This window comes from Pituophis catenifer, unplaced genomic scaffold (assembly GCF_029215685.1).
Source record: "Pituophis catenifer annectens isolate HBS135680 unplaced genomic scaffold, rPitCat1.0.hap2 SCAF_1, whole genome shotgun sequence".
In the NCBI taxonomy this organism is placed as follows: domain Eukaryota; kingdom Metazoa; phylum Chordata; class Lepidosauria; order Squamata; family Colubridae; genus Pituophis; species Pituophis catenifer.
Window position 1 is genome coordinate 25,259,275 of NW_027256881.1, and position 25,287 is coordinate 25,284,561.

At 37.9% G+C, this 25,287-nt stretch overlaps 1 protein-coding gene across 6 annotated transcripts in view; it reads left to right on the top strand.

The window, feature by feature from the left end:
• NCOA1 (nuclear receptor coactivator 1) overlaps positions 1-25,287 on the top strand; it is a 292,101-nt gene that overhangs the window by 112,960 nt on the left and 153,854 nt on the right. Inside the window, exon 1 of one of the 6 annotated variants that reach the window (XM_070932199.1) lies at positions 24,353-24,419. The exons of the other annotated variants lie outside the window; for them this stretch is intronic. The gene's annotated coding sequence lies outside the window, so the exon portion shown is untranslated. Of the gene's footprint in view, positions 1-24,352; positions 24,420-25,287 lie in introns of those variants that run through there. 6 annotated transcript variants of the gene reach the window in all.

Consider the following 25,287-nt stretch of genomic DNA (forward strand, 5'->3'; position numbering starts at 1 on the left):
TAGTTGTGGGCACAACTATATTCTGCCAAACTGATCAAGTAAAACGTTCCCAGGCATTATTTCCAGCAGCAGCAGTAGTGCCAAACCAGAAATGAAGTATCTCTAAGAGGAGAGACTAATTAATGTGCGGCTTGCACTTTGAAATGAAAATGGTCCCAGCTTTTATTCATTAAAAAAAAATGCATAAGTAATTTTAAAATTTATTTCCTTCAATAGTCAACAATAAGAGGGAGAACAATGTACCGTACTTTTCAGACTATAAGAGGCATTTTCCCCCTAAAAAAGTGGGTGGAAATGTCAGTGCGTCATATAGACTGAATACTGCCCTGTTTTTGGCCTCCTGAAAAAATCCCTGCGTGTCCCATTTTTGCGAAAAATGGGCCCATTTTTTGCAAATGCGGGATGCGCAGAGGGTCTGGGAGGCCTGCAGAGTGCTCCTGGGGGCTGAGGAGGGGAAAATGGGATGGGGGGGGGGGTTGGGAGGCCAAAAACAGGATGCACAGAGGGCTTGGGAGGCCTGCAGAGTGCTCCTGGTGGCCAGGGAGGGCAAAAACCAGACACACGGAGCCAAAAAACTATTTTTTCCCCTTGTTTTCCTCTTCAAAATCTAGATATGTCTTATACTCTGGTGTGTTTTATAATCTGAAAAATATGATATATTGTGTAAAAAAAATCCTGTTATTCTTGAGGCAATGCAATTGACACTTATTGTGCTTAGAGACTCCATTTTTCAGCACATTATACAGTTTATTAAAATCTGTAATACTCAGCACTTGGAAATACTACCTTGTCAAAGAAACAGTTTTTCAGTGCACAGTAGTGCATGGACTACTGAAGGGTATTCCATATAAATGCTTTCTTTCTGTTAACCTACCAGAAGTCTAATGCTTTTACCTCTAGGGAAAGTTTCTAAAAATTCCTCTTAGGGAAACACGTGTCCCGTGCGTTTTAATAGAGGTTTCTCTGAGCTAAAAGCTTTCAGTTCCCTTTTTTTTTCTTCTTTTCACTGTCTCCTCCTGCTTCTTTAGAGACAAGCAGCTTGCCTAGAGGGTGTGGCAGAGAAAGAACTCTCTCTGGGATTTGCTGAAATCATGTGGTATCTTCTCTTCTCCAAGACATTGCTGCAGAATGTTGCTTGATAAGATAGAGACCAAAGCTTTATGTGCTTCAGAAATCTCTACTATTTGCTCTTTATATTTATATCTTTATTTGCTTCATGTGGATCAGAGAGACAAGTTGCAAAGGCAGGCGTGATCAGAGTAAGGTAGGCCTGAGGAAAAAAATTAAATGGGTGGCAAACATTGAGTGGCTCTCCTGAATGAGTCCAGAATGCAGAGAGACTGCATCTCAAATGCTGTGTCTTGCTTCCTGTTTGTTGAATCCATTGTTGGTCTCTTACCTTATTTTAATCATGCTCCTTATTAACATAAAACTGTCGTATCCAGAACGTTTGTGGTGGCACTAAATAGCTATAAAGTATTCTATTGAACAGAATACAAAATGTTTAAATATCATATCATGTTTCTCAAAAAGAGAGAGAGAGAGAGAGAGAGAGAGAGAGAGAGAGAGAGAGAGAGAGAGAGAGAGAGAATGAATAAGTAATCAGTTTAAAGTTTAAATCATGTTTCATAAATAGCTAAAATGCATTCAGATTCATTATATTGATGCCATATATGCTGGAGTTTTGAATGATAGGTGAGAATTAAAATAACAGGGGAAAAATTCTCCTATATTTTCTAAATAGTGCTGTGCCCATCTTTTTTATATGGCAATGTAGTAGGACTTGGAAAAATTCTCAGCTGTCTCTGTGAGTTGTTATTGCTGCCTAGTTACCACTTGTCTTAGGATCCTATTATTTATTAGAGCTAAAACTTTTTGCTTCCAAGACGTTTTTTAAATGATAACTTATTTTAGCTCCACTAAATGAGGTGGCTTGGGATATGACAAAGATTCTTTGGAAATCAGAATCTGTGGGATAATATAAATCACATATTCTTTAATCTGATTGCAATGATGCCACTCAAATTGCATAATAGGAAAGATACAAAGTTTGCCTTCTTCGAGACAATGTCTCTTGGAAAAAATAAACAATTCCAGGATGTTTCAGGCATGATCTTTATTGAATCTTTATCTTGGATATTCATTGATTGCTCCATGTCTCCACTGAAGTGTGAATACCATTCACCGGAGACAGTGTGATTTCTTTTGATAACATGCTCCGCTATTAAGAATACGACTTCAGGCTTATCTATGTTAACTAATATATGATTTACTTGGCTAATCTTATTTTCTGGGTTTTCATGATAGAGTGAAATATAATCCAATCATGTGTTCTAGCTTAAAGTGTGGTTGACTCATTTATGTTTCAGACTGTAGTTTACTTGTAGTAGTAATTTATTATATAGCTATAACACAACTGAAGTATTCTGAGTGCTTTGCATACGATTATGGGATAAATTGGATGAGCTCAGAAGAGCTAAAATGCTATTGAAGAATTAACCTGTAGCTTTTGTGTTAATTCTTCCAAAAATAGAATACTCTCTTTCGTATAAATGCTACAGTCTAAGCAATAATTACTCAAAGGCAGTTGGGTATTTAAGAGAACAATCCTGTTTTAATTTCAGATTATAATTTAAAGACTATTCTTCTTAATTATTAAGTACTGGTCTCTAATCTGATAAAATACTGGTAAATAATATGTAGTTTTTCTTTTATAACTTGTGGAATAGAAAAAAATATCTATAGTATAGAAATTCCACAGAGGACTTTTTCAACCATGATTTAATGCCTTCGAGTTCCTCACTAATCAGAGGGTAAAGTGGAGGAAATATTTTGGAATGGTTTTACAGATTTAGATCTTTTCTCAAAAAAAAAGTTTCATATCTCTAGGGGTATAACAGTTATAAGGCACATTTATGGAATAGTCTTTGCAGTTTTTGTTGCATGCATAAAGTCTAGTCAGGTTTTTTGGTAGCCATAAAATAATCACATGCTCATAATGGTCAGAAATATTTTCTTCATAAAGGACAGATGGGGAAAAATGCAAAGATGGGCTGCACCTGGGTTTCCTGCTTAGTCATCATTTTTCTGTATCTTGTACTGTTTTAAAATATTCACATTGTGGAAGTGTTATATGACTGTGACTTACAACTAGCTATCTGTGACAGGAGACCAGGCCTTAACTAGCTGAACTTATATGTAATATGAGGAAGGGTTGTTGGGGAAAATAGGAGGAGGAAAGAGTATTACATATGTTTACCATCTTGAGTTATTTATAAAAATAACAAGGCAGGCTAAAAACCCAATAAATAAATATTGAGAACACTGTTTCTGAAGAATAGTGGAAATTGGCAGGAGAGTTATAGAGGAATTTGTGTTCATGGACAACCTAGATCAGATAGGAAATTCTAGGGGGAGTAAGTTCTTTTTTGATGAAGATATGGAACAGATGCATGGCTCTTCTTACTTAATCAGGTGATCACTCTGAAAAGAAAAGGAAGGAAAGTGTCATGGACTGTGTTGGTATACAGGCTTCACTCAGAGGTGGTGAGTCAGTGTGATAGAGTTTAGTTATAGATAGGAAGAAGAAGAAACAGAGGAGAGAAACTAGGCTGGCTTTGAGATTCTCCAAGCAATGATGAACCCATTGGGAGGCCCATTGTCAATGCAAGAGGAGAGGCAGTGTTATCCAAATTCTGTGGTTAGTGCATTAGCTGGAGTAGGTGCTGTTTTTTGGGTAAAGAGAAAGTGAACAAATTTAGTTGAATTCATTTCAGCTTCTTGTGTAGTATATAGGCCAGCAGGAAGTTAGCAGCAGCAGTATATGAAGGTAAGACTTTTTGTGCCCAAGCCCTGTGGTACTTCACTTGGATATATCTGCTAGAACAATTTTTTCTGTCACTGATGTGAGCCTTGTGTTAGAGCATCCTCCTTTCCTGCTTCCATGGATATTAAATCACACCTTCATAAAAGCTAAGTATAGGTCCCTGCAAGCATCCCATCTTGAAGACCACCATGTTAGAAAAATTGGCACTGTATTTATTAGATGCTGTGGCACTTGAGTTCTCCAATGCTGGAATCTGGGGAGGCCACAGAGAGGGTGGGTAAGGGAAAGGCTGTAAAATCTCCCACCTATTACTATTTTTCTCCATGCCTCAACTCCTCCAATCACAAAATTAACATACAATGTTGGAACAGTTCTTTCAAATTCTCTGCTGTTCCTTGTCTCACTAATTCATCTGCACTTCATCAGTAAGTCTTTCCTGAAACAGGTCAATCAGAACAAAATCATCCACCTCACACCTCTGGCATGCAACTGGAAATCCTCTATGTATCCACAAACTCTGTGATTTTCTTGCCACATCTTAAGAATCTCTTAGTTTGCTGTTCCTCCCCTGGCCAGTTGTAGTTCTCAAACAGTGAAAATCTTTGTGTGACTTTTTAGTAACCACTCCAAAATGAAAAATTTCCCTCAGTGAAGGGCACAGGCTATTTGACTGCTGCTCCTTCTATTAGCAAATGGAGCCGTGGTGATGCAGTGGTTAGAGTGCAGTAGTGCAGGCGACTTCTGCTGATTGCTGGTTGACTGCAATTTGGCAGTTCAAATCCCACCAGGCTCAAGGTTGACTCAGCCTTCCATCCTTCTGAGGTGGGTAAAACAAGGACCCAAATTGTTGGGGGCAATATGCTGACTCTGTAAAACCGTGTAGAGAGGGTTACAAAACAATGTAAAGTCTAAGTGCTAGTGCTAAAAGCTACCTTGAATACTGATTGGGCAGCAAGTTGTGGAGCCACTCCTCACTGAAGCAAGCTTTTCACCAGTTGCTATATTAGCTGCATCATTGCATTGTGCAGACTTGTTATTTATATATTCATTTGTTGTTGATTTTGTAACAAAACCATACAACTTGTTCAGCAGACATCAGGACATCCCAAATATTTGTCACCAGCATCAAAAACAAAGATTGATACCTCTCTAATGAGAGCATAGTGAGACATTTAAGATTGATGTAAGCTCTTTGAGATAGGCCATAGCAAGAGGTAGATCCCATAGATGACTTCACCTGAGTCATCTGCAAGGGTAAGGTGTAGGTGGCTTTGCATTCTGTGACTTTGTATACCTGAGGTTATGGTTGGAACTGGTAGGAGGGGAGAGAACTAATCCTAACTTGGGGTTATCATAAGGATTGATGCTGTTCTTCATTCTATTCAACTTCTACACAACAGCAAGATCATCTGTTGGTCTGCAATCAAGTTTCATTAGTATGTCGATGATACCAAACTGTCCATCTCAACCTCTGGCCAAATAAGCCATGCTATCAAAGTGCTATCCAGATACCTGGGGACTGTCAAGATCCCCAGATTTGAACTCAATCCTAACAAAACAAAGTGGCTTTGGGTTCAAATATCTGCCAGTGAGATGATGCTATTAAATCTGAATGAAGTTGCACTTCTTTGGGTGAAGTTGGTTCACAGTTTGGGGGCCCTCTTGACTTACAGGTCCTGTTCAGAGAGCAGGTGATAGCTAGACCTTAGCAGAACATAGCACTATTTTGTGTACTGATTACAATCTTTCCTGGAATGGCAGGCCTTATGCGCTGCTATCTATTCACCTCTCAATTGCATTATACATTTGAAGAACATTCAGAAGCTATAGCTGGCTCAGGATGCAGCAGTTGGAGTAACACCAAAGCCACCCATATAACAACACTATTCTGAGAGCTGAACAGTGGGCTTCTGGATACAATTAAAGGTTTCAATTATTACGTTTAAAGTCTCTCATGGTTTGAGATCTAGGTATTTGTGGGACCATTTTCTTGTAGTAATAGCTGCTGCCCACTAGGTTCCAGCTGGGTAAGCTCATTAATGTCCTCTCAGAAATGCTTACTGACAGCAATGAAAGTGAGATTGTAAGCCTGTCACAGTCATGTGATGTCTTACTTAATGATTTATTTAATGATGGATGGATGGATGGATGGATGGAGACAGGCAGACAGACAGACAGAATGATAGAAATGATTATGAAAAGCTTTTAAAATAAAGCTAAGAATGCTCTAACTTATTTGTGTCCAGATTTGGAAGAACATGTCCTGATTGCCACATTTTAAGAATGTTGTAGAACTGAAAAAGGCAACTGAAGGTGAATAAGGTGCTAGAATATTTTCAATATCAGTATATGTTAAAGCATATGGACACAAGTTTGAAATTTAGGATTGCGTGACTAAGTGAGGAATCAGTACAGAGGATGATAAAGTGATACATGATGGAAAGAAAGTTGATTGAGAAGAATTCTTCATTTTTCCTCCTAATCTTGAAACTTAGATCAGCCATTGAAAATTCATAAATCCAGGAAAGATGAAGGGTTCACTTCCTTGGACAAAACCTAATTTATCAAATTATTGACACAAAATATGGTGTTTTCAGTAAGTTTAGGTAGCTTTAAAAGAGAAAGAATTGTTAGTTATGATGTCTTTTAGGAAACCTCCACATTCATAGGAAAAACATTTTGAATATTAGTTTTATGGCAAGATGCAACATTACAAAAAAAAACCCTATTTGCACCATTATTGTTCTCATGAAGTGTCTGCTGGCATATACAGTAACTGGCCACTGTGAGAAACAGAATCTTAATAAGGAAGCATTTTTCAGGAAGTTGCTGAATTAACGAGGATCAAAGTTCTTTGGTTGCTAGGAGCCAAAACGACTCAATGGCATGTAATCAAAGTTCATTCCAATAATCACAATCTTAATTTCTTTATAATTGTTATTACCATTTCAGTCTGCCAAATACTGTACAGTATTTTAATTTTGGAATATGTTTGAGCAAAGATGCATGTCTGCATACTTAGATTGTGCTGTGCTTTCTGAATTATTTATATTTCTAGGTCACCTGTAAAACAAGTTCCTTGAGATTTTGGACATTGTGTGAGAAAAGCTGTGTCAGTTTATAGTAGCTCAGACTCAGGAAGAGTCTGATAGCATCTTTTCAGACAATTTTTTTTTTTTAAAAAAGGCATAGCCTTTTGATAGTGGGATGGATGGATGGATGGATGGATGGATGGATGGATGGATGGATAGATGTTTCATGAGCTTCAGCTCAGTTCATCAGGTGCATGTATACTACATCTGATGAAATGAGCCAGTTTCCAAAAGCTTAAGGTATCAGATGCCTGATTTTCAGAAATTTTAGCTTATGTATGTATGTATGTATGTATGTATGTATGTATGTATGTATGTATGTATGTATTATTTATTTGTCAAGAACATATTTGGTAATAAGTGTAAGCATGGATTGGATACATAAAATAGGCACAAATAGAAGAAACATGAGGACAGGGACAATAGGCACGCTGGTGTTCTTATGCACGCCCTTTACAGACCTCTTAGGACAGTGATGGCTAACCTTTTTGCCATCGTGTGCCAAAAGTGGGGGGAGCATGGTGGGGTCACATGCACGTGTGCCCACATCCATAATTCTCTGTGTCCGCCCCCCGTGCTCCCCCCGCTTTTGGCACATGATGGCACAGTGGGCCTGGTAGGCCCGTTTTTTGCTCACCCCAGGCTCCAGACCCTTTCTAGGAGCCTGGGGAGGGCAAAAACAGCCTCCCCCCCAGAGGCCCTCCGGAGGCTGGAAACAGTGTGTTTCCTGGCTTCTGGTGGGCCCAGAAGGCCCGAAAATCAGCTGGCTGGCACACGCATGAATGTCAGAGCTGAGCTTGCGTGCCCACCGATATGGCTCCATGTGCCACCTGTGGCACCCGTGCCATAGGTTCGCCATCATGGTCTTAGGATAATAAATAATAAATAAATAAATAATAATAATAATGCAGAAACAATGCAGTAACAATATCCAAAACTGCAAACAAACTCCATTTAGAGGTATTTCAAAACAACCTGAATCCAACAATGTCCACTTGGTATTGCTTGGCCCTGCATTTCCTCATTAAAGTGTTGTGAGAATTTCTTGGATGAGTACCTGCCATGTTTCATGATTCTAAAGCTACAATTCAATGTTTTTCAGGTGGACATTTGTAGATTTCAAAGGTGCCTTTATGGAGTGACTTATTTCTTGAAAAAGCAAGTTAGGATAGCACTTCTGGTAAGCGTACAAATATAGGTGCAAAGAGAGAATGAATAAATGGATTTAACTCATTTTTTTCTTCATAACTATGACTTTTCACCTACTGTGTATGTTTAGTCAGTGTTCTCCTGGTTTAGCTTCCTTAAGTAAAACGGCAACCAAAGGCCAGCACATTGGTCTCTTGAGCCAACTGTCTTCTTTACTTCATAGACATAAGTCTGCTAAAGGTTAGTAGGCTGGATATTCTTTCTTTTCAAGAACAGTATGGATTCTCTGTCATCTGCAGTTACCTGCAGCCAGCTTGACTGTCTCAGGAAATCTGGGAGTTGAAGTCCACAGGTTGTAAAAGGGCCACAGTTGCCCACCCTTGCTCTAACATATAGAACATACAGGGAGTCCTCGACTTACAACCACAAATGAGCCCAACATTTCTGTTGCTAAGTGAAACATTCGTTAAGTGAGTTTTGCCCCATTTTATGACCTTTCTCGCCACAATTGGCAAGAAAGAATCACTTTCACTACAGAATCACTGCAATTATTAAATTAGTACCACTGTTGTTAAGTGAATCCCCATTAACTTTGCTTGTCAGGTGGTTGCAAAAGGGGATCACACGACCCCAGGGTATTGCAACTGTCATAAGTATGAGTCAGTTGCTAAATGTCTGAATTCTGATCACGTGACTATGGGGATGCTGCAATGGTCCTAAGTATGAAAAATGGTCATAAGTCACTTTTTTTCAGTGCCATTGTAATTTTGAACAAGAACTACCCGTACCTAGGAAGAAGTTGAAATATTCAGCAGCTATTTTTGCTTGAACAGTTTTTTCATTTCCTTTTTGCTCAATATTTTCTCTTGCATAGAGAAGGCAGAATGGATAACCATTCATTTATTTATCCTGGAAATATCGGTATAAACTTTGAAGAACTTTTTGCAGTTCCATAGCCTTATACCCAATATTACATTAATAAATCTAAACTACAATCCCAGCTTTCTCTGTTGCAGTTTTCTTCGAAATGGTAACTGCTCCATGACGAGTTTCATTAAAAGTTTATTCTACTTCTGTAATGATGAGCTCTTGACATTTGACTTCAGATATTTTTAATTATAGAAGTATTGTAGCATCAAAGAATCATTTAAAGCTAGTTTCCAATGTTCTGGGACTTTCTATTTCTTTAACTTAACCTACTGTGCTTTAGGCAAATTTATTTGGATATTCCATACACAAGTTGGGCTTGTTTTTGCTGGGAACAGCTTCTAGAGTTACAAAAAAAATCCCTTTAGAAATCTTTCTCTGGTTATATTTGCATAAACCGCCTGGAGTCACCTGTGAGTTGGGCAGCCATATAAATTTGTGTAAAAAACAACAACAAATAAACAAACAACTCTAGCTGTAAAGCTAGATTTTTTTTTCCTGTTGTATATGCAGTAATTGTCTGCTGTTTGTTGAAGCTGTTCACAAATTATACCAAATACAAACTGGACCATCATATTTTAACACAAATCAATTCCATTCGGCTGGAATAGGGCTTGAGTCAGGAGGTTGCTTGGTTGGCACCTGATGAAAGGGGTTTTTTTTTGGTTTTGTTTTTATTCTTGTTTTTACTGGTTGCTGTGAGCTGCCTAAGATCATTAAATGAGATAGGCAACATATAAGTGATTTAAATACATTGCTTTACTATGTTAGGAGAATCTGGAAAATGGTCTTAATTTCTAAATCATGGCTAAGTTGGCATGTTGTGCAAATGTAACCTTTCTCTCTTTCTTTGACTAACCTCTCCCCCAGAGTTTCTCACACAGCCTGGAAGATTGTTGATCACAAGGTAGGTGTTCTTGTGCTGTATTAGGAAGTAGGTACAGTCTCTGTGGAGAGATACTGAAAAGATGGAAGAAGAAGAAGAAGAAATCTTTTCTTTTATGTACTCCGAGTGCATATGCACCAAGACAAATTCCTTGTGTGTCCAATCACACTTGGCCAACAAAGAATTCTATTCTATTCTATTCTAAAGCAGTACATGGCAATTCATTTAATCTCAAACAGGATTATATTAATAGTCAGATGTACATGACCATTATTTTGTGTGTTCTATTTTTCCCTTCCGTGTTTCTTTATTCCTTTTTTTACATTCCCAAGTAACTCAAACTTTTGAAACCTAGGGCCCATCACACTGATAGCACTCAATTAGCTATTGGTAATGGCCCACCAAAGCCTTGATCATGTTCTGTTTGTCTGCTGGTAATGGGACAACTTGCCATAGCCAACTTGCTCTGGCCAACATGCCATGGCCAACTCATCGCAGCCAACTCGTCGCAGGATAACTTGCCATGGACAGCTTGCCGCAGGACAACTTGCTATGGGACAATTTCACAATTCTATTTAATGATTTAAAATAAATAAAAATTATTTTAATTTTTGCCGTTCACATTTCATTCTGTCCCTCTTTTTGTATACTTTCTTTAATGATTCTATTCCACCATTTCTTTCATATTAGTGTAACTCTTGTCCCACAGTGAGTTTGCTGTAACAAGTTGGCCATGGTGAATTGGCCATGGTGAGTTGGCCTCGGTGAATTGTCATAGACCCGTGATGGCGAACCTATGGCACGTGCCACAGGTGGCACGCAGAGCCATATCTGAGGGCACACGATTTGTTGCCCTAGGTCAGCTCCAGCACGCATGCGTGCGCCGGCCAGCTGATTTTGGGCTGGCCCCGCCCATGCCACCCCTCCCTTCCTAGGAGTCTTCACGTGGCCTGTTTTGGATGCCAGGTAAGTACAGGGCTCGCGTGGAGGCTCTGGGAGGGCAAAAAATAAGCCTCCTGGAAGTCCAGAAATGGGCTGTTTCTGGCCTCTGGAGGCTTCAGGGAGGCCTGGGCCCAAAACAGGGCATGGGGGAGTGTTGTGCATGCATGCGCAGGGGGCAGCGTTGTGGGGGGGTCACAGGTGGATGCACTGGGGCAAGGTGTGCAGGGGGGCATTGCATTGTAGGTTTGGGCATGCGCGAGACGTGCTTTCGGCACCCGAGGAAAAAAGGGTTAGCCATCACTGTCATAGACCCTTGACTGTCACCCATTGACTTCAGAAAGTGAAAGACTCCTGGCAGCTATATTTAGCAAAACAGATCAGAAGTAGAGACAATGGCGATCTTTAGCAATATAACTGAAAAGTGATATGTTTATGATTTACAAGTAGAAATAGTTGTAAATATAAATAAGGATGTAATTTAAGATAGAGATATATAGAATTAGAAATTTTGTAAATATATATCTTATGATAGATGGAAAAATTTTGTTATGTTGTTTTTCTATGTTTTTTCATTTTTTTCTTTTTGTGTTGTACTTTTGTATTGTGTTTTTAAATGTTGGAATTTAAATAATTTTTTTTTTTTTTAAAAGTAATATGTTCTGAAAATGTTATTTCCCGTCCTATTGTTTTATCGTTTGTTATATGAGATTTCTGAAACACACACATATACTGAAAGATTTTTTTTTGCAAGCAGAAATAGAAATTGGTACAATTTTGTTTCTAGCTCTCATTTAATTATTACAGCTTTTTAAACAAATGCAATAAATTTGATATTTTATAAATTTTATTTTGTCCTTTTTTCTTATTTTTTTTTCAATTGGGATAACAGCATGATAGCTCTTGATGTTTGAATCTTGTCCAGCTGAACCATTTGTCTGGGCATTTCAATTTTATAAACAGAAGCATTTGAAATGAAAATGCCTGGAAAGGTTTATTCTGATGTGTGTCATTTTTCTTTTGTTTTAATAGCTAACAATCTATTCCCCCCCCCCACCCCCTTACTTTCAGTCTCTTTGAACGTCGGGTCTTAAATCTGTAGAAGGGAAGTAAAAACTACAAGTAACTACAAATGAAGCAAAATGACTTTTTAGTTGTGACTTTTGCAGTTTTAATTGCAGTAGTGGAATGGTTTATCCTAGAGTTTGAACTTGAATAGAAACAAGCATCCCATGCAGTTAAGATCAGATAGAAGAGGTGGTTGCCCTAACTATATCATATGGACATAGCATGATTTATGACCTGTCCTTATACTTACGACTGTCACACAGTCACCCATGGACAGATAATCAAAATTCAAGCACTAGGCATGTATTTACGTACTTTTTGCAGCATCCTGGAGTCATGTGATTGCCATTTGCAATCTTCCCAACCAGTTTCTGACAGACAAAATCAATGGGAGAAGCTGGATTTGCTTAACAACTGTATGATTCACTTAAGTTCTGTGGCAGAGGAGATCATAACATAGGCCACAACTCACTTTACTGCCCTGCTTAGTAACAGAAATTCTAGTCACAATTATGGTCATAAATCAAGAACTACTTGTAATCAAAATGAAGCCGACTTAGCTGCCCATAGAGGTGGAGAATGGAAAGGAGTGGTAGATTGGTGTGTTAATGATGCTGGGACTGACACATTCTCCTTTTTTCCCCCTTAAATTTTCCACATCTTTTTACCACCCACTGTGTTTGATACAGCCCATTGCCTCCTTGCCAGGCTCTTAATCAGTGAGAGGTAATAACCACATAGATAAGCATGTGCTATTTTCCAGTGCCAATTATTAGATCAGCAGATGCTGGGGGGAGTATTTATTAGAGCATGTCATGTTAGTAATCCCAAGATGTAATTAGACTTGCAGATTTCTCCTGCTTCCACACTGCTGATAACATGGTCCAGATGCTTAGACAGAATATGTGTTTGCGATGGTAGTTGGCATATTAGACATTTTGCATAGTCATCCTTGTCTGCGTTGATCAGAAGAAGATAGCATAAGATAATCAAAATGTTGGGTTTGGACTTTATATTATTTGCATGGGAATAAATATTGCCATAGATAAAATTAATATTCTACAATTTACTTTTACAAAATTCTTTATAATAATCAGTTGGCACTGACCTTTCATCCCCTGTTTGTTTTCTCTTTAAACTGCTGCTTTAATTGCTATCTACTCAAATGTAATTAAGTTAGTAGGAAATTGCATCCTGCAGTCACTTTTGAATTTCAATACTTGTGTTAAAGCAAGTATTTGCATGTTAGATTATATTGCTGTTGGAAAGATTATGATTATTTAATCTGTCTGGCATTTTTCTGAGTATACGGTAATTGTTAATTTTATTTTTGTGGTCTTGTATAGTTGGTTAATTAATAAATACTTAACTGATTTCTATGACTTATCCATCACTCTTGTTCCAGTGAGCTAAGTGACGTTATATATTTTCTGTGGGGTGGACTTGTTTACTTCTAGGAGAATTGCCATATATGCTCAATCCATTCCCCCACTTCCTGTTTTCTCACTTTGTTTGAGAAACCCTTGAGAAAATAACATTCCATGAGTGATTAGAGAAGCAAATATTTATACAAAATATAATTAGATTAGATTAGATTATACAAAGAATCAATATCCAAAATAGAGGATTCCTGGACTTTTGGAATCCTCTGGCACCGACTTCTTTTCCAAGAGAGGCTTCTGTTAAGGACGGTTAAGAAAAGAAGCATTGCTGAACACCTGAAACTGTTGTTGTGTGTAGATTTACAAGATTTAGGAGAAGTTAAGAGAGAACTTCTCTCCCTCATGTGAACAATACTCAAAGCAACATTATTGCTAAATATTTTTCATTTTCCCCTTAATTTTGCATAGACTCTCAAAACAGATAATAATCCTAGTTCCTGGAATGCCATTTTCATCCCTTCCCCAATTATCATTAATGACTTGACAATGAACAAGTCACTAATGCTATTTTGGGGGGTGAGGTGGAGATTAGTATTTATAATATGTATTCTATATAAAATTGAGGGGGAAAATTATTTAAGAATAGTGAACCAGATCTGATGAACTTCATGAATATTTAAATTTGGAGCTTTCGTCCACATTCAAAGATTGTGCTCTACTAATTCAGGCTCTTAGCCATGGTACCCAATTGGCACTAAGAGTATTTTATACTTTTCTTCCCTAACCTGTGGTCATATAAAATTTTATCATAAAAGAAAATGACAATGTACTTCAAAGACCATTTTTAGAATTTAGAAGTTTCAAGTTTCTATGATGGGAATAGTAAGGTGCATTCAGAAAAGTGAAGCTATAGGACTTTATTTTACTTTTATTTCCCTTTTTATTAAAAGGCAACCCTGCAATCTCAGCTGATTGGACTGGCACAGCAGTATTATCATACTCTAGGCCAGCTCCTTGTCACTTCAGGGCCATGTATTTAGAGCAGGAGTGTCAAACTCATGTTGTCATGGCGGTGTAATGTGACGTATCGGGACTTTCCCCCCCTTTGATAAACCGGGCGTGGGCAGCGCGTGACGCATCTGGCCCACAGGCCGCAAGTTTAACAGCCCTGATTTAGAGGGATGACCTTTTGTTAGAATTTGCTGTCTGTGTTGACACTGAATATTTATTTGAGACATCCACCACAACTATTTCATAGTAGGACTATTAATGGCATAAAGTCAAGAACTTTTACAGTTATATTATATACTGATAGCAATAGCATTGCAAAATATGGTGGTGTTGGAAAATGTGCCAGCTCAAGCAGCTGGGATCAGGTGGTAGATGTTAATATACAGATTTTAGGTTCCTTGGGTGAATTAGTGTATTTTGTTAAATATTTATAAGCAAAAGCAGTTAGGAACTTTGTTTCAAATTAGTCAAGAACATCTTGGGTCAAGTTTACTGGCAAACAAGTGAAGTGTTGAAAGTACGATTTGAATAGCATCACTTAAGATAGAAGAGTTGGAGACAGAGGAGGAATTAAAGCTTTAAAGTCAGTATTTTGTAATAATGTCTTTCATTAAAGAGTGGGAACATTGACAAGTCAACATATTGAAGCTCCTGTGTTTTTTCTTAAAAGAGAAAAGATGCCATATGCAGCCTGTTATACCTCTAATTATCAGTCAAGATGATTGCCAATTAGCGGCTGAAATAAAATACTTTAAAAGTATACTTTTAAAACTGTTTTTCCAAAATTGTTGTTGCTTAACCATTTGGAAGGAACATTTAACATGTAAGCATTTCACAGTTTCTAATCTCATTAATTTTTGCATCTACTTTATGAAACTGGTTGTGGCAATTCCCACTTTACAGATGGAGAATTGAGGTTAAGTGATAATGATTTGCTTAAGGCCACTCAGCTAGTATAGATTTTAATTGTGGATAGCTCATCCATGGCCAGTATTCTCTTTGTTGCATTCCACTGGCCCCCATTTTCTCAACTTCTACTAAGAAATTTTGCATAGCAAGACATTTTGACTGTCAAAAGCTCTTCAAGATGTTGAGCAAGGATGTTTCCCAAATCAACAAGTTTAGATGTTTTTAATTAGAAATCTTGGGGATTGAATTAGGGATTTTTTCTTTTTGATGAATATATATGCCTTTACTACTGAAGTAGGAACTATTTTTTTTTTTCATTTCTGGCTCTAATCAAATTTAGATTGGTGAAGGTGAATGTGCTCCTGATTTTTGAATATAGACAACACCAAGAATCTCCACATTTCAGTAGTACTGCATCCATAGACACCTTTCTTGTCTCTTGATTACCAGCCTGGAAAACCAGTTTGTTGCAAAGCTAGTATTTGATATTTTCATTTCCAAAAATGGTTCTGTGTAGGTATTCTCAGAAAATAAAAAATACTGAGCATTTTTAGCCCAATTATTTATTTTGGAAATATGGTCACTTCTCCAGAAGAAAGACAGATATAAGCTAGCTAATGGATAGCATTCTGAGTGGTTAGAAGGTGTCTCTGGGAGCCATCTCACTGGCATGCCTATTGGCCAATGGACCAGGGTGAAATCCAGCAGGTTCTGACAGGTTCTGGAGAACCGATAGTAGAAATTTTGAGCAGTTCGGAGAACCAGCAAATACCATCTCTGGCTGGCCCCAGAGTGGGGAGGGAATGGGGATTTTGCAGTATCTTTCCCCTGGAGTGGGGTGGGAATGGAGATTCTGCAGTATCCTTCCCCTGCCACGCCCACCAAGCCACGCCCACCAAGCCACACCATGCCCACCGAGCCACGCCCACAGAATCAGTAGTAAAAAAAATTGGATTTCATGACTGCAGTGGACTCTTTGTGACTGGCCATGCATATGTGGCAGTCATTTTGTGACTGGTCATTTTCACTACCCGAAGTAATTGATCATATTGAAAATGAATAAACAATTGTTTGTGGGGGAACTATAAATACCCTATTTTTTGAGGTTTTCGTTTGATTATTTCCTCATTCTTTATTGTAACAATTACATATTTGCACTTTCTTTGAAATTATGAAATAAGTGATGAAGCCTTTCTCAATCTCATTCTACCCCTTCTCCCCAATTTGTATTAGATTACAAAAGCACTGCATATCTGAAGGGCACCATTTGGGGGAAACTGGAAAAAAATTCCATAGAAACTCCATACTTAGACAGACCTTATTGCCTTGAAAGTGAATCACTGTAGCTTCCAGAAGAATTTTTCAAGCTATAGTACTGAATGATATTAGGGACCTTCTGCATGCAAAATGTCTGCAGAGTAACTAAATGACAACTCACTGCAGGTCCCATGGTTGAACTATTGTCTATTCAGTTTTATAGGGTATATATTTTGGCTTTCCAGTTAGAATAATGGGGTGGCTCAGGTGCTTGAGGAAATAGCCTCAATCTGGTAAAATCCTCCAAGGGTCAGATGGTGCAACTGTTGCACTACCAGTTGGTTAGGCTGCAATTTGTGTTTTGATAATTAGTCTCTAGGAGGGCAGTTAGATTAGATTAGATTAGATTTATTGGACTTCTATACCGCCCTTCTCCCGAAGGACTCAGGGCAGTGTACAGCCATATTAAAACACATATAGATTTACAAAATTTAAAAACAATTTAAAACCAAATATATAGAAATTTGGCCCACAAAATTAAAAAAACTAACATACACCCATTATAAAATTCATATTAGGCCAGCCCAGCTTGTTGGAACAAAAGGGTTTTCAGGGCACGGCGAAAGGTATGCAGGTTGGGGATCATACGAACCTCTAGGGGCAGCTTATTCCAGAGGGCTGGTGCCCCCACAGAGAAGGCTCTCCTCCTGGGTGTTGCCAGTCGGCATTGTTTGGCCGACGGCACCCTGAGGAGCCCCTCTCTGTGGGAGCGTATTGACTGGTGGGAAGCTGTCGGTGGCAGAAGCTGTCAGCGGTCTTGTATATACCCCGGTCTTAAGCCATGGAACATGGAGTTCTTTTCCTTTTCATGTGAAGATGTGTGAAAAGAAAGTAAGGAATTAAAGTGTTTTAGCTATGGAGGAAAAACAGTTGCATTTTGAAGGGAAAGCTTCAAAACCCAGAACTGTGCAGCAACACATTTTTTTCCTAAACTTTGCCAACAGGTTCAATTTAGAAGAAGCAAACTGCTAATCTATGTAATTTCGTACATGATAATATAAGTACTGCAAATGTAAAATAATACAATTTGCATTTAAGAAAGGAACATATTCAACACCTTTTAGTGAGAATTTAACAAACTTTTCACAAGAAGAAGCTTTCCAACTTTCATAAGTCTGGGACTGACTCAGGAATTTAAGTGTCTGAAATAAAGCACACAATTTTAATATAAGGAACACTAGATAAGGAAGTGATTCTGGCACAATTCACACCGCACTTGAAGCTCTCCTGTTCAAGAGAGCTAATTCGTTCACAGGTCAGGTCCATCCCTCTCTCATACTACTGTTACAGTGCCAGTAATACATTGCATAAAGTAGCTGTAAATTCTACCTTTGTCACAGACTAGCAGAAAATCCAGTACATGTTCCCCAGACTCATGGGAACACTATCTTTGAAAAGTGATAATCAAAAGAGAATAGTTGAATAGTGCTGCTGCCACCAACAACAAAGATCTTTGAAATAGCCTGGCAAAATTTGGAAGAGTTTGGTGTCTTGGTCACCATGATAGGTGGCCAGATAGGTTTCTAGTTTACTAACAATAACAGTCCCCGGTTGGGGAAATGGGTGCAGGGGTGGGCTTCAAAATTTTTATCATGGGGTTCTCTGCCCGGTTGCTGGGTGGGTGTGGCCATGGTGGGCGTGGCCTAGTTGGCCTCCTACACCATGTAGGGGGGGCATTTTTGCCCTCCCCAGGCTCTGGAGGCTTTCCTCGAGCTTCCGGGAGGGCAAAATCGGCTTCCCCAGACACTGGAGGCCCTCCAGAGGATATGTGCGCATGTCTGAAACTTCCAGTAGGCTTGTTTTTCACCCTCCCCGAGCCTCCACTTACCTGCATCCAAAACGGGCCGTGTGGGGATTCCTGGGAGGGGCTGGGCAGGGCCAGCCAGGGATTTGGGGGTTCTCCGAACTGCACAGAATCTTAGCTAGAGGTTCTCCCGAACCCCTGCGAACCCCCAGCAGCCCATCCCTAAATGGGTGGTATATAAATTTAATAAATAAATCTTGTTGGAGCAGACTGACGTTTGTTTAGATTGGGAATGTATATCACTAAATCAGCTAAATATCTAACAGCTGGACTTGAGTATCTAAACAACTGAAATGTGCTTCATTCTAACCTTGGATGGGATGTGTAATTCTGCCTTTGTGTGCCGTGTGATTCCAACCCACTTATTTAGTTTAAAGTTCAGACCGTTGTGCAAATCCAGAGTATGAGTTAATTCAATAACCAAGTTTAAGTGTATTGTATAAATGCAAGTGTGACATTCCCTTTGTAACATGAGACAGAAGCTGTCTTTTTAATTCTTAAGAGTACATGGGTGATGATGTAAATGTGAACTGCAACTATATAGTAGCTTAAATATAAATCTTTTATTAATATTGGAGGCAACTAATTGGAGAGCCATCTGTAGTATTAGAAAAACATCCCATTCCATTTTCTCTACTCTTAAAATTAAAATGAAGAGAGGAAGTCTAAGCATAATGAAGAAGTACAAGTAGCTTTTCTGTATGTGCTAAGAAAAAGAACCTCAGAAAACGTATTTTGAAGTACTTATCAGTGGAAATGATAAAAGTACCTCCGGAGCCTGGGAAGGGTTTTTCTTTCTTTCTTTTTAGTCATAGTTGCTGTATACAGCAAATCAAATACCAATATGCACGTTTTCTTCCAGTGAATGACCTGTTGCAATCACAAATTCATCCTGAGATAGGAGGTTGTAAGAATTGCAGCAGGAAGCAGTGGTTTTAAGAAGTAATAAAGTGGGGGTGAGGGGGGAAGAAGGAACATTGAGAAGTTTAGGTGCTCAAAGTTGGTGTCTCAATCTCTTCTTGGGCAACAGATTGGGAACTAGTTTATTCTGCAGCAGAATGAAGGATGATACTATATATCAGAGGTCTTCAAACGTGGCAGCTTAAAGACTTGTGGACTTCAATTCCCAGCTATGCTGGCTGGAGAATTCTGGGAGTTGAAGTCCACAAGTCTTAAAGCTGCCATGTTTGAAGACCTCTGCTGTATATTAAAGTTGAGGCAGCTAGTCGATGGAGAGGGGCAAGCAGCAGTGATCTGCAACTATACTATAGCAGTATATATGCACCTTTAAAAATGACTGTCATACCCAGGAGAATAGTTTTGATGTTTCAGTTCTAAGTGTTGAAAGAATTTAAAAAAAGGCTTCAGAGAGCTAAAATTTCCCATTTATGCATGCATCTCTTGCTCTGTTGTTGCCTCTGGTTAAACAGGTATTGCCGTTTTTTTGAAGCCAAAAACTAGTAGAACCTGTTTCTCTGCAGTCACTTTTATACAGAGGTCCTTTATTCAAAAAGTCTGTGAATTCAAAAGGCACATTAGGAAGAAAAAAAGAATAGGGGTGGCCAGCCTATCATCCTCACAGTTTCTGCTACCCTTTTTTCTAACTCTGTGATCCCCAAATCATGCTGTTGAAATTTAGTGGCCAAGTGTTGAAATTTACCAGCATGAATTTTCTTTTTTCTATCCAGAATAAGAAATAAATTGGATAAGTCAAGTTTGATACATCAATTTTACTTTATACCCTCAAAGCACAAAAAAACCCATAAATGTCAACCCCACATCCATCCTTCATTGGATCATTTTGTCTTAGGAGCATAGCCCTGCAAATCTCAGAAGCAGTCTATGAATCTATCCTCCCATATCCCCAGCCTCAAAAGACTTTATCTATTCCTGATATAAATGGGGGTGGGGGAATCACTGCAATTTATATGGCATTTCCTAGTGCCCCAGAAGAGTAGTGAGACAGGCTTGGAAATGGAGATGGAAGAGTTGTAGTGGGAGGATAAAACCAGGGTCGGAGTAGCTTTGCTATAAAAATCTGGACAACCACTAGATGGCAGCAAAAGAAATACCCCCAAATTTTTGTGTGGTTGTCCTCTAGTGGCCATCAGGATTTATATCAGGGGTGTCAAACTCAATTTCATTGAGGGCTGCATCAGGGCTGTGGTTGACCTCAGGGGAGGGGGCGTGGCCAACTGGGTGTGCGTGGCCAGCTTGACGCCACTTCATAAACTCCACAAACTGCTGCCATGTTTCCTTTTCACAGGAAACTGGCCCGGGTAGACTGGGCCAAAGCTACGCTGGCCTGATCTTTCCTCTTCGCACTGGGTAGACCAAGACAACCCCATGGACCAGATCCGACCACATCACAGGCCAGTTCTGGCCCATGGGCCTTGAGTTTGACACCTCTGATTTATATAAACCAGATAAACCTAAACAAAGTTGGCTTCTCAATGAATAGTAAGCCTAAATAAAATGGATTCTTAATACACCAGAATTCTGACAAAGGATCATGGGACTTCACAGGTGATCAGATTATACTAGACTGATGAAAGAATGGTTTTATGTGCTAATATTATTTTGGTAATTAATACATTATGAACTAAAAATATCAAAATAAATTCTGAAGTCACATTTCTTCTCAGAACTAAATATTTTCTTATATTAAAAAAGTGGGTGCAGGAAGGGAAGTTTTCGCCAACTGGTATGGAATGGCAGCGTTGTTAACATTAACTTTTGAACAACAGTCCAGAATATATGCATGTATTTAACATTACATATCTCTGAATAGATATGTATGACAGTGCTGAATCAGACATAATCCTGAGATTCATAATAATTTTTAGTTAACTTGAAGATATTTCATTTAAATCCATATTATATTTGCAAAATTAAATCTTCTATGATTTCAGAAAAGCTACATGTAATTGCCATCAGCCATCTTGATATGTGAAAAATCCAGAAGTAGTTGCTCCTACTTCACATCCTTGTTTCTGCTAGCCAAATTCTTTTCTGCTGTTACATATTATTGTCAGGTCAGGCTAAAGAATTAGTAACAACATTTGGTAGCTCAGTCTATTTGAGTTAGTACGGCTAACTCCCTGAGTTTATTAATGTTGATGGATGATGCAATTTGAGCTAAATCTGTATAGCTAGGTAGAAGACTAGAAAACGTTTTGTTTATCAGAAATGATGATGAAACTTTTTTTCAGTGCATTCAATATTAGTGATGCAACAATATAATCTCTGCACTGATAGGCAGTGGGCGAATCATTACTACCAGTCAACTTCTATTCTAAAATTTATTATGAAAGGTAATATTTACTTGATTTATATTGTGTCTCTCCATCAAAGAAATCAATTCAGGTAGCTAACAACATACTTTTAAAAATACACAAATATAATAGCCCAGTTGGAACATGATTTATAGTAACCAAATACTAAAACGATTCTTTAAAAGTAGTGTTTGGGAAAGTTGGTTCAAAAGAAAACGTGTATCAGAGTATTTAGGTTCTTAAGAGTGCATACTAAGGGAAAGATATCCTTAAAGTTGTATAACTGGAAAAATAAATATAGAGTTCCGTGTCCACCCCTCCCACTCCCAAAGTTCAAAAGAATCTTGGTAGGCTTTAACAGTGGACCGTATCCAACAAAATGCTGTTCATTGGGGAGAAATCCAAGGTTCTGCACTGAGGTAGGAAAAACCAGATGCTTGGGTACAAGATAAGTGGTAGCTGGTTTGGCAGTCTTGCCTGTGAGAAGGAGCTGGGCGTTCTGGTAAACCATTTGTCAAGCATGAACCAGTAGTGTGCTTTCAATGCCAAAAGTTCATCGCTGAAGGTTTTTAAAGAAGAGATTGGACAACCATTTGTCTGAAATGGTATAGGGTTTCCTGCCTGAGCAGGGAGTTGGACTAGAAGAGCTCCAAGGTCCCTTCCAACTCTGTTATTCTTCAATCTTGGATGACATTAACAGCTGTATAATGTCAAGATTATGGGAAGTGATAGTTTTACTCTGTGCTGTGCTGGCCAGACCACCCTAGAATACCATCTCCTGTTTTGGTCACCATAATACAAGAAGGATGCTGGGAAGTTTATCAAAGATGATGAACTGAGAGACTAAACCCTTTGAAGAATGGTTATGGATATGGGATATGTTTAGTCTAAAGAAGAGAAAGCTAAAGGGAGAAATAGAATCATAGGGCTGGAAGGGAGTCTGTAGCAGTCTTCCAATTCTTGAAGGGAAGGAGAACAACTATTGCATGGAAGCTTTACACAGAGAAATCTAAACTGAAAATAAGGAGGAATTTTCTGACCATGAAATTATTGAGCAATGGAATAGCTTGCTTCTAGGAATTGTGGGTGTTCTATCACTGGAGGCTTCTAAGGTTAGATACTTCTTTGTATAATTATATGTAAATTGGAGATTGGAATAATATATTTGAGGTTACAGTGTCCACATACAAACTAAGTACTATTTTACAAAAAAATGTTTTTTCATAGTGCAGTTTTTAGCAAAGTTCCATTTCTCAGCTAGTCAGTGTATGACTTGCAGCAGTGTGCACATTTGTGCTATGTAATTAGATTATAGATTTCTGATATATACAAAACAGAAATATAATTGATTCTGCGTTTAACACTATACTTGCCTCCCCAAAATTATTGCATCAGGATGCATAACTACATTCAGATAGTTTTTTTGGCTTGGTCAGAGCCAGCTGCTTAGCCTGTCATACTGGCACAAAGAAAGTAGCACTTTAACAATTACTGGATGCTGCTGAAAATAGTTTAGCACTGGTCTAGGCTGCCTGTTGTGAATATCAATGATATCTAAGAAAATCCTGCAAAAAAAAAAAAGAAAAGAAAAGAAAAAATAACTAAAGATGAGAGTGAGCATAAAGGGCATTTTTATAGAGAAATACGAAGCTGCTTTTTCTTGTGGCAGGTCATTTGCCCATCTGGTTTGTTTATTCTGTGTTGCAGCAACTTTTCAAAGTCTCAGAATAAGAGAGGACTCTTTTTTTTATCATGGTTCTTACTTTTTAACTTTGAGATGCTAAGAAATTATTGCTGGCAAAGCAGTTGCTCTTAATGCTTGTGTGTAGCTTGAAAAGTGAGATGAGGAATTCTTCATCTGGTCACTGATAGAAAGAAAACAATCCAGATTATTCATGCTTTTGTAACTATAGAAAGGGGATGCATGAATGCATTATGGATATATTCTGCTTTTACAGTGGGAATGGACCAATCGATGCTGTTGGATGTCCTGAATTACAAATTTTATTCATTCAAACCAACATAAGAGGTATTGGGGGAGTATGAGAGAATTAGTCCAACTCTCCTGGATAGTTCTGGGTTACTAGCTTTTTAATGCCACATGGTTGTGGTATTGCAACCTTCCTGTAGAAACCATCTTTTTCTCCATCAATGCACAATAAAGTCCTGTACACTGCCATGTAACATTTTATTAAGAAATTTGACGAATAAAAATAAAATGTCCTCTGCATCCAAAGTATTTGCTTGCACGTATGCTATGAACTGGTATTGGATAAACTAAATCTTTGTATAGTCATCATTACTTCTTCATTTGTCAGTGTGTGGGTTTTACATTTTAGCAATGTTTTGTGGATTATTACTCAGTTTTAAGCAGTATCTTATTGTTGTTACATTGCTGAAAGAAGAAACTACTTATTTTGATCTCCACATTTGTATTAAAAGATCCAGATATAAGCTTTTAATTATAGCATTGCCTGACCACCATAAACCAGACATCAGATCAAAATCATAATGCCACTTGAATGTGTAGAGTATAAACTGTGGTGTGTTGCCAAGTGTCAGTATCTTAGTAGACTGCCAGTCATATGCCAAGTTAAACATAAAAAGTCTCTTCCATGTTCCAAAAAAAAAAATAAAAAATAAAAAATACCAAGCTAATAGGTAGATTGTAAACACTGCCATTTGCTATGATATTTTTCTGGCTTCTAACCACAGCCTGATTTTTTTTCAGATGTTATGAACTGAAAACTGGTTGGCATTAAGACTTTAATTAGACTAAACAATTATAGGCTTCCAGACCTTTTAGCAGAGACGAAGATAGGGCCCTTCTCATAGTAAGTACCAAGATTATAGAATTCCTTCTTAGGAAATCTGTGCTTTAAATGTTCCTCACATTTTATTGTAATTTTTAATTTAGGAAAGCCAATGAACTGCATTATATTGATTATGATTGTCCGAATTATTTTGTACATCATTGTGAGATACCTACATGTTTTTTTTTTCTAAAAGGACTGCTTTAATCTGTATAATGAAAGACTTAACATATTTACAGTAGATAAACCAGGAAAAAAAACAATCACCAGAACCTGGATTTTTGAGACATGCTCACAGGGTGGATTTGATTTAAATCGAGTTGATTTAAATCACAATTTAAATCATGATTTAAATCACTAGTAAAAAGGCTTGATTTAAATCAACTCTATTTAAATCATAATTTTTAAAGAGCAACTGTCATCTCTGCTACTCCTTTGACCCACTGTTGACTCACCGATAGTCCCACTGTTGCAGAATATACAGCCTCATGCTACATAACTAAGCTCCATTTCATGCTGAATAAACTAAATTATTTATGTATCTTAAATAGCAAACTATCTTAACGATAGATTTTTACCCCAAAAGTTTTTTATTAAAATAAATTCGATAAAAATCAAAAAAATCCAATTTAAATAAAAAAAATCCAATTTAAATAAAAAAAATCAGATTTCTTTTTATTTTTTAAAAAAAATCATTGATTTTTATTCACCCTGCATGCTCATCATATGAGTATATACTCTTTATTTCTGCACATTGTTGCCGGGCACAAAACTACAGATTGAATCTTTATTACTTTTTATCATGTGAGTAGATTTTTGTAGCTGGATGCTAACAGTCTGTAAGAAATACCATTGTGAATAGATGTTATTGAGATGCTAAAAATATTTT